General features: G+C 43.1%; 1 pseudogene across 1 annotated transcript; it reads right to left on the bottom strand.

Moving 5' to 3' along the window:
• Nucleotides 1-6,671: 6,671 nt before the first annotated feature.
• Nucleotides 6,672-10,509, bottom strand: LOC307201960 (plasma membrane calcium-transporting ATPase 1 pseudogene; annotated as a pseudogene). Its single transcript has one exon. The product of its transcript is annotated as a plasma membrane calcium-transporting ATPase 1 pseudogene (transcript).
• Between the last annotated feature and the right edge of the window lie 299 nt (nt 10,510-10,808).

Below are 10,808 nucleotides of genomic sequence, written 5' to 3' on the forward strand. Positions count from 1 at the left end.
TGAGTGAATTGCAAAGGAAATGGCGCCTTGGAAAAATTCAAAATCCCATCTCCTTAAAAGAGGTGTTACTGCAACATCTATCTGGGCTGTCAAAATCCACACCTTGGTAAAAGATGGGTCTAACTTTAGCTCAGGAAATGACAAAGATATTATCGTGTTCAGTAACAGGTATGTCATAGTTTCACCGTAGAGCACAACTGCTCTGGCTTTTGGATCGTTGGCATATTTATGTAGCTCAAATCTTCCAATCTCATCAGGAGTAAAGGTATGGCCTTGACTTGTGATCCTTTGTGTGAAAGCTGAGCAAATTTCATTGTTGGAAAACAATAGCTCAATGGCATGTAAGAAATGGTCTCCACTGTCACTGTCCACAACAAAGAGTCCAACCCATGTCCACCTAAAATGCTGGAGTAACCTTACAATGCCCAGGTGCTGGTGGGCTTCACTGAGGACCATGTTATAAACAAAAGGAACTTGTGTTGTATCTATCAGTTCTTTGGCAAAAGATCCATAAGTGAGCTGAAAGGAAATGTACATGTGCTTTAGGGATATAGGAGATGTGTACCTGAATGCATGTAAATCCATTTTTAAGCATTTATGCATTTCTAGCTTTGGTTAACATTCACAGCATTATAGTCAAGAACCTGACAAATGTTGTTGATGTTGATCCCTGACAGCAACCACAGTGAATAACTCTTATATACATATCTGCTTCTAAGCCATTCTTTCTGTTCCTCTAGGTCTTGAAACATGATTTTGCCTGGTTATTCATATATACAAAAAACCATTTCAGTTCATAATTGTTCTCTCTTTTTTGGAACCACAAAATCAACCCCACAATGAGACCGGAATTGGACATCAGGTGAAGAAAATGCACAGATCTTACCTGTGGAATTTTGTAGAGACGTAGGATGTCTGCCATGTGGAAGGAGACATCAAAGACAAGTGCCCCAATAATGGCTATTAGGTTTTTCTGAGCATCACATTTATAGTTGGGGACAAATCTGTGCAATTCGCAGACTATCTCCAAAGTGGTGTGATAGGTCAGTTTTGCATCATAGTAGCTGTCACAGATGTGGAAACCGAGTGTCACATTCGGTAAGATCTTGGGATTCTCGTTGATGACATTTATGGCAAATGCTAAGGCCAGGATGTGCTGGTAGAACTTTGTCACCATACTGTGAATAGATCCAAAGATCCTTTTTAAACTAATACTACAGTGCATGTAAATATTTTTTTTGGAATGCTGGGCCACTCTTACATTAAACCCAGCCAGATGGGTGGGGATGTAAATATTAAATTATTATTATTATTATTATTATTATTGTTGTTGTTGTTGTTGTTGTTGTTGTTGTTATCATCATCATCATCAAATCAATTTTAATTTTGAACTAATATTGTGCTTATTACTATATATATATTTCCATTGTGTGTCTTAAAAAGAAAATTCCAATGGTTTTGAAAGTGAACTATAGTCAAAAATGGCAGTTGTAACCAGAGACAAAGAATCTGAATAATGTATTTAAAAAAGAGAATTTGTTAATGTGTATAGACCCACCTGGAAAGAAGTACCGTTTGGAAATGAGTCATATTTAGTGAAATCAAAGTGCTTTGTTGGATTTTCCTAGCTCAGAATCCATACAGTTTGCAGGATAATAGGAAAATATAGGGGAGGGGGTACTATACAAGTGCATTGCGGCAGGAAGTCTCCTAAAATTCAGCAGTCAAAAAAGGCTAGCTGGGAAACCCTTCTTTCGTTCCTTCCTTTCATTGTCCATCAGTTTCTGGAGTCTTGGTTTTTTCTCCTACAAACCAAATACTCCTCCAAAAGCTCATTTTCAAGGTGGGTGCATTTTGCCATAATCCCCCCCATGTCAGTGTATGCTGGAATCTCCTGCACTTCACTGCAATTCCCCATTCCCCAGCCTAAGTGTCATTTTCAGATACTTGTCCTTTCCCAACTTTTTTTCAATAATTGGTATTGCTCAGAAAAAATACATTTCTCTATATGTAAAATCAGAATGATTTGAGACAACACTGAGTCCCCCATTTCAATGCAATGGGAAAGTCTGGGCACAACATGTGCATGTTTACATGCCTATGGTCACCTCTAGTCAGTCTCTAAATCATATACCTGATTTTTTTCTGTGCATTAATAAAAATGATTAAAATATTTATGGGGGAGTAATTCTTTCTCTATTTTTTTGAAGCAGTTTTTTTCCTGGTAAAGGGAAGTGATATGGAAATGCATGAACAAGTGTGTGATACTGATCAATTGATGGAAAGGTGCGAAACCATCGTGAAAACTAACGAGGACGGAAGCTCAATAAATAACATATCATGTAAAGCTTATGTGTAAGTTTTGTGAAGCTTTTCAGGGTGAAACCTCTCTGAACAAATGTTCTGCAGGGGCCCTGGGATATATAAAGCAATGTTCTGGATGCATTTGACATCTTCTGTGCCTGTATTAAAGATTCCAAGCTCACATGACATGGAAAGGGGGGGGTACTTACATTGGAATATCAAACGGCTGATCTTCAGAAGGGTGTATCTTAAAGAAAAGTTTGGGAAATGGAGATGTTGTCTGAGAAGCAACTCCACCAATGATGAGGTCCCCTGATTGGTACCAGCTTTGCGGACCATGGAAGGGATTGTTTTCAGCACATGACATGATTTCTCTTGTGCACTTTATGAACAGTAGGAGAAACTGGAACACATGGAGCCTTGCAATTACACTACCAAAGCTTCTCCCTGGAGCAGGTTCTTCTGCATTCATCTACATGCTAATGATTAGCATCAGTCTTCTTCTTCTGCTGCTTCAATTATAATGAACGGCAGTAGTCAGAACTGCACCAATCTTATCTTCAACAACAAAGTTGGAAAGTACATGCCTTGTGCAGCAGAAAACTTGAATTGTGCTCCCCACCCCAACCCTGCCCTGGACCACACATGTGGAAGGATTTATAGCCACATCAGAGTTGCATATACATTGTTGTGTGTTTTTCAACGATACACTGGAAACAGCCGGCTAAGACAATGAAATACAGTGATTGAGATAATTGCGGTGGAGATAATTACATTCGATGAAATATTGGCCTCTGGCGGACACCACTTGTAAAAATTCCCCCCTCCTCTGCTCTCTGATGGCAAAGTAACTGGGAGGAAGAGTCAACAGAATCAAGTGAGCAAACACCAGCTTCAATTGGCTCTTGGGTTGCATCCGATAAAGTGATGAAATATTCGGCCTAGATGTGGCAATGACTCAACCGGAACCCGTTGCCCATGATAGCAACACAGTAAGGGGCCTGTTGTGGTGGATGAAATATCTATGTAATCCAGCGTCCTGTTTGCAACAGTGGTCAACCACAGATACCTATAGGAATTCCATGTACTGTACAGGACAATAGCCATTCCCTGCTGCTTATTTCTGGCAGTGGTGAATTAGTCTTAAAATGCATAGGTTGGTTGGCCATCACCATATCTTGTGGCAATGCATTACCTGTGTGGCCTATGTTTTATATCAGAGCTGGGAAACCACTAGTCTAATTTTGGTCCACCAGGTATTACAATGTGCCCCATGAGGCCATTTCCCCCATACTGTGGTATCTTGCCCCTCATCTGATGTCACTGCTGAGGTCCTCTGATGGACGAGGAGACAGGGTTTAATCTTGCATTGACTGCCTGCCCAGTTTGTGGCAGGGCACAGGCACATACTACCAAGGCAGAGGGATGTAATAACTGCTCAGCCTCTGATGATAATCGCCTAACCATCTTGCCACCACTGCTGCTATCTTCTTGCTTGATCACAGTAGAAGCTGAGCTTCTTCATGGTGCTCTTTTTCCTAACTGTATAACCCAGATGCGGGGCATCTTAGGCTCCCAGGCCTTTTTATCTGGTCCTTGGAACTCATGGCAGGCTACATCCCACACTGATCCTGCTTTGCATACAAATCTTGCCCTCCTGTGGAGGATGGGTCATTGAGTCTGGCTGGTAACCAGAAGGTTGGTGATTTGAGCCCACCCAGGGATGGCTGTGGGCAGGATTCTTACACTACAGGGGGTTGGAATCTACAGTTATATGATTCTCCCTGTGTAGAATGTCCCTGTGAATTCTAATACTGTACAGTCTCTTGCTTATCTGCATGGAGGAACAAAAGGGATATGCAAAGATGGGCAGACACTAGCTTACTGTACAAAACTAATAATCACATTTGCTGTCACAGCTACTCTGGACCTTGACATGTGGCTCTCAGGAGCTTGCCAAAAGGGGTATGTGACTCTTGGGTGAAACTGGTTCTCCAGCCCCTCATATAAGCAATGGTTTGGCAACCTCTGACTTTCCAAATCTCCCTAGGTTTGTTGTACACTAGTACAACACTAGTTACTCTAGCACAAACAATGGTTGGGGATGGTGGAAGTTGTAGTCCAACAGTAATAGGAGGCTCCCTATCTCTGGAACCGGCCACAGGGAACATAAAAACAGAGGGTAGTGGAGTATGGTGACAGGAAGAGGAACTGATAGAAAGAGAAGGCAGGAGGGTTTGGGGTAGGATGAGAAGATCTGGTGATGGAGAAGAGCAAATGAAATTCTGCAGTAGACATGCATGGACTCTAGAGGGCACACCACAGCCATTCATAAGATAGCTGGATGAGTTAAATGGCAGGTGGATATAGACAGACAAATAGGCAGGGTACATCAGATACCTTTTAAAACGTGTTATGGGAGGGGGAGATTATTGGCTTGCTTTTGTTCTTATTTTTATGATGTATTTTGTATTTGTAATTTTATGTTGTGACCGCCATGAGATCTACAGATATAGGGAGATAAACAAATTTAATAAACAACATAGATATTCCACCACTGCAAAAACAGGATGCTGGTGTAGATGGGCCTTTGTCCTGGTCCAGCAGGCTCTCTCATGTGTTGAGAGTTGAGAGAGTTCTGCTAGTAGCCTATGCTATATGTCCCTCCCCTCCACTGCATCACTTGACTCAGCTCTTTGAATTCTGACGTCCTGCATTATGAACTGAACAAAATGGCATTCCCATACCCTCCAACATTTCTTCGATGAACATAGGGACGTCCCATTCCATATTGATAATTTTACTATTTATACTCAACACATCTTACTGGGTTGCCCCAGCCACTCTGGGCAGCTTCCAACATATATAAAAACATAATAAAACAATAAACATTAAAAAAAAAAAACCATTCCCCATACAGGATTGCCTTCAGACCGCTTGGAGATTGGATAACTCCATACCGTCCAACATTTCTCCAATGAAAATAGGGACATCCCAAGGAAAAGTGGGACATTCCAGGATGAAATAAGAAATTGGGACAGCTTCTCTAAATTAGGGATGTCCCTGGGAAATAGGACACTTGGAGGGTCTGCATTCCAGGTCAGATGCCACCTTCCCTGAATGCTGTCTCAGCAGGTGATGGCTGTCCGGAGGGTTTTTCCTAGCCAATGGGAGCCAGAAAAGGCCAGGAGAATTGAATTCCAGCACCTGCTCAATTAGACCAATTGCAGGCAGCCATGGAGGTGGGCACTCTTCAGCAGAGAGGCCTAACAAAGCCGGCAGGCTTCACTTGGGTGTGCACTGGGGGATTTACAGTGGTACCTTGGGTTACATACGCTTCAGGTTACATACGCTTCAGGTTACAGACTCTGCTAACCCAGAAATAGTGCTTCAGGTTAAGAACTTTGCTTCAGGATGAGAACAGAAATCGTGCTCCGGCAGCGCGGCAGCAGCAGGAGGCCCCATTAGCTAAAGTGGTGCTTCAGGTTAAGAACAGTTTCAGGTTAAGAACGGACCTCTGGAACGAATTAAGTACTTAACCCGAGGTACTACTGTACAGAGGACCATTTTTAAGTGGAGTCTTTAGGGCCATATCTCTGGGATGCTGCAGCAGCAGGATTCCAGCAATAGCAAGGGGTTGGACTAGATGACGTCTGAGTTGCTTCCCAATCCTATGATCCTAAGACTTTATAACATATTCGACTGGATTCTTTTTCTTATAAAAAGTGTTTTTTTTAGCAATCTTTATTATTTAATCATCTTCTCCCATAAGCAACTATTAAGAACAACAAGCAAATACACTTAGCCTACTTGTAGACAGATCTATCCCATCTTAACTCTCATATGAATCGGAGCCCAGCAGCTAAAAAAAATAAAATAATGGTCTGAAATACTGAGGGAAACAGCACATTTCCAAGCAGGCAGTTGAGGGCCTCGAGCAACTCAGCCATTTGATATCACTTGAAAGCATGAACAGGCACCAAACTAAAAGGTTATGCAATATTCATCTATCTATGTATCTATATACAGAGAGAGGGGACAGAGAGGAGCACTTCAGCACTGTTTTGAAGACACCCCATGCAAAAAAATACATTTAAAGTCTCAAGATCCAGCAAAGGTCTGCTAACATAATATTCGGACCCATCTAGGAAGTAAGGTTGAGCTGAGTTGCTATTTTGGTTCCTTACGTCCACCTGCACCACCAGTATCTTCTAGTAAATTCATTTCTATTTCGTAAGAGAGCTTTTTTTTTTTAAAAAAAAAATGTGTTATGCTCACCGTGCTGGAGAAATTCCCATCTGTTTCTTACTAGAGCTACTGTGCACATAACGCTCTTAAAAAAAAATCAACTGCAGCAACAAGTGAAGGAGGTTTCAGAATCACTACTTGTGTTCTGTTAGATGGTTTTATTACTAGCTGAGCGGTGTACCTCATAAGGGGGAGTACGGAACGTATTTACTACTTTGTACTGAGTTTGTACTCTGTTCACACCCCTACACCATGAAGCCTGGCTGATTCGACGCATTTCCAGCTCACCATAGTCAATCTCTTCATACATTTCTTCTTCTTGAATAATGTCCTCTTTCGGTGGTCTGTCACCAAACGTTGGCAGGAACCACAGATAACGATTTGGGAAAAATACGATCACTTGTCCCCATATCAATGTCCCTAGGCCAAAAAAGATGGACCACAACCACTGCTCCAGTGAAAGCTTTGTGCAGCTAAAGGGCTTCCCTCCCAGCTCAACAATGATGACCTGTACGACCAACGTTCCCAAGCTGATAAAGCAAAAAATGGTATTACTGAATATCCCTGAGAAAACATTCCTTTCCCCATGAATCTTCCGGGCGTTGACTTCGTTAAAAATCTGCATCATTACAAATGTGTTAAATACAATGGTGTAATGCTGGGTGGGAGGGTAATTCATGGGCACATTTCTTGCGTTTTCTATATCGAAGAATTTTTCACCTGCAAAAACAAGGGAAAATACAACGACCATCTGGTAAATGGCGTGGAACAAAATGTTTTTCAGCATCGTGCGGGAGATAAGAGGCTTATTTCTCCCATAAGGCTTGCGTAACAGCAGAGCTTCAGTTGGCTTTTCTGTTGCTAAAGCAAGAGAAGCAAAGGTATCCATTATGAGGTTGACCCACAACATCTGAACAGCTTTCAGAGGGGAATTCTGGGTGACACACGCACCAGTAAAAGCGACTACAACGGCTACCACGTTAACAGTGAGCTGAAACTGAAGGAATTTGGAGATGCTGTCATACACATTCCGACCCCACATGACAGCTTTGACAATGCTTGAGAAGTTGTCGTCGGTGATAATGATGTCAGAAGCTTCTTTGGCAACATCAGTTCCAGCGATGCCCATTGCAAAGCCAACGTCGGCTTTCTTTAATGCAGGCCCGTCATTGGTACCATCTCCAGTCACTGCTACCACCTGCCTTTGTTCAGTGATGTTGCTGTTAATGATCCCTGTGACCAAGTTGTACTTGTCCGCAGGTGAGGACCTTGCAAGGACACAAAGAGTAGGCCAAACTCTGTCCATTAGCTCTTGTTTAATCTCTCCATCTGGGCCACGTATCAGCCGATTAAAATCATGACCCTCCATGCACACAGAGGCTTCCCCTTGCTTCAGAATGCCACATTTTGTAGCAATTGCCCGAGCTGTGTTGATGTTATCCCCAGTAATCATACGTACGACAATGCCAGCTTTCTGGCATTTTCTTATTGCATCAGGAACTTCAGGTCTCACCGGATCTTCGATACCTACAATTGCAATACAGGTCAAGTCCTTGAAAATCTCATCCTCGTTGTCCCAGTTGGGTTCTGAGTAGGCAGCTGGGAATTCCTTGAATGTCAGGCCTATGGTGCGGAGTCCCTCAGAGGCCATTGGTTCAATCACATTATTGATCACGTTTTCTCTGTCTTTTTTGGAAAAAGGTCCTGAATGCCCACTGGCATCCAATATGCGGGTGCATTTCTTAAGCAGTATTTCAGAAGCTCCTTTGCTGTACAGCCGAAAGCTGCCATTGGGTTTCTTCACCACTGTGCTCATCGATTTCCGGTCAGAGTTGAAGGTGTACACTTTGTGCAGCGTCTCTTCCGTTATCCTAGCCCTTACAGCTTCAAAATTCTGGTTCAGTTCCAATAGCAAACCAAGTAAGGCGCATTCTGTTTTATTGCCAATTTGGCGAGGGAGTCCTCCGTCCTTTTCAGGAGGCAGGATTGTAGATGTATAAGCACAATTTACAGCAATGCCTTCAAGCAAGTAACTCAGTATGGTGGGCCGAATCATTTCAGGGGTGGGGATAGCTTTATAATGTGCACTACCAATAAAAATCTGGACTACTGTCATTCTGTTCATGGTCAAAGTCCCTGTTTTATCAGAACAGATTGCAGTTGCATTTCCCATGGTTTCACAGGCATCCAGGTGCCTCACAAGGTTATTATCCTTCATCATTTGCTTCACAGAATAGGCAAGGGAGATGGTGACAGCCAGTGGCAGACCCTCTGGAACAGCTACGACCAAAATGGTCACTCCAATAATAAAGAACTTCACCATGTGCTGTATATAAATTGGTGTGCATTCAACAGTCCAAGCACGCTTCTCAATTGCAAAGGTTTGAACAAGGAAAAAAACAATAAGGACGAGGACTGTGATCACTGACATTGCCAGGCCTGCTTTGCCAATCTGAAGGGCTAACCGTGTGAGTTTTGCTTGCAGAACTGATTTTTCTTTCGGGTGTGATATATGCTTCTGGGCACTTTCCTCATCCTCAACCTGGTTTCCAGACACTTTGCGGGGCTTTGGGGCAGATTCCTTGCTGTGTCCAGGAGTCATGTCTCCTGAATTTTTCTGCTTCTTCTCTGGCTGGTCATCTCCGACTCCGAGTAAAGTGAGGATGATCCCTGTTTGCGAGTTTATGCCCACAGCTGTAATAACCATTCTCCCAGAGCCTTCCATCACATGGGTACCTGAAAGTAACATTGGGTCCTCTGTCAATGACTTCTTGACGTGATCTGATTCCCCTGTGAGGGAGCTCTCGTCAACTTTCAGATCATGCCCCTGGATAAGCAAACCATCAGCTGGCAAAAGGTCACCATATTTGATCTGTGCAATGTCCCCAACCACTAATTCAGCTACTAGCACCTGCTTGCACTCCCCGTGCCTGATAACAGAAAACTTCTGCTCACTTTCAATGCGACTCTGCAACCCCCTAAATTGTTTTTCCTTACTCCAGTCATTGAAGGCAGTTACCAACACCACACACATGACAGATAAAAGTATTGCAAACCCTTCGATCCAGTCAGCCTCCTCGTCTTCCTCTTCCCCTCCGGGCCCTTCCGCATGGCATGCTGCAAGATTCCCTCCAGGTGGCTGGTAAAAGGAGAGTCCCAGGGAAATGATGGCTGCAACTTCTAAGATACATAGTGTCATATCCTGGAGTGCTTCCCACATTAATTCCAGGAAAGTTAGGGGCTTCTTAGGTGGTATAAAGTTACTTCCGAATACAGCTTTCCGTAGCTCTACTTCTGATTGGGTACCAACGATTCCAAGTGTGGGTGAAGTCTTCAGTCTTTTGCAGATTTCAAAGATATCGCCATAAAGTTCCTTTATTTTCTCCACTGCCTCGGACTTGCGGTATTCCATCAGGTGTCGCAGCTCTGAGAGAGTGACCCCAAAGTTTTTATCAGCAGTGTCTCTGGTGACCATCATCCTGTCTTCTTCCACAGAAAGAAATGAGAGAATCAAGATGGCTGCTATTCTGTATCCACAATCAAGGAAGTGGTTTTCCCCACCCCCACTTGGTCTGTACAGAGGACAGCAGGGGGTACTGTCAGCTCAATAGCGAAGGGCCTTTTAAATTCAGAGATCCATCATCATTTACGTGTCTACACAAGTTCTTTTAGATTACCTTCTGTATTATTATTTTTTTAAAACCAGGCAAGAACGATAGGCTCAGGTCTTCATTTATTCTCAATTTCCACACCTAGAGACACATGTTCTGTGTGTTTGCTTCAGTTCTTTTCTTGCTCCATGTTCCCAGCTCAGCCCTGTCCTGACAGCCTGGGATCACTAGCTCTACGTTTCAGGAAAAGGGTGTAAAACACAGCTCTGTATTTCAGGCCCTTTCATTTCCCCATGTTGGTTTATGTCTCCTCAAAGCGGCAGTTACAGGAGGATGAGAAATGGAATCAGAATCCTGCCAGCAGCCAATGAATCATGGCTTGTGTCACATTTCCTCAGCTCTGAGCGTACATGTCACTCATAGGTTTGGTGAGTAGAGTTCAGAATTCTAAATTCTGATTCTGTTTTCTTATCTCTTTAACTTTGTTGATGAATTCTGCTGCTGTTTTGTCATCGCTTTAATTTTCTCTGGTGAATTATGAGGCTGTTTCCAGGTGGCCTTAACTTTGTTTGGTGAATTCTTATTCTCCCCCCGCACCCAGTCTAAACTTTTTTTTGGGTGGAGGGGGGTTAATTCTCTCATGCT

Source organism: Podarcis cretensis, assembly GCF_951804945.1.
Source record: "Podarcis cretensis genome assembly, chromosome: 13".
NCBI lineage: Eukaryota > Metazoa > Chordata > Lepidosauria > Squamata > Lacertidae > Podarcis > Podarcis cretensis.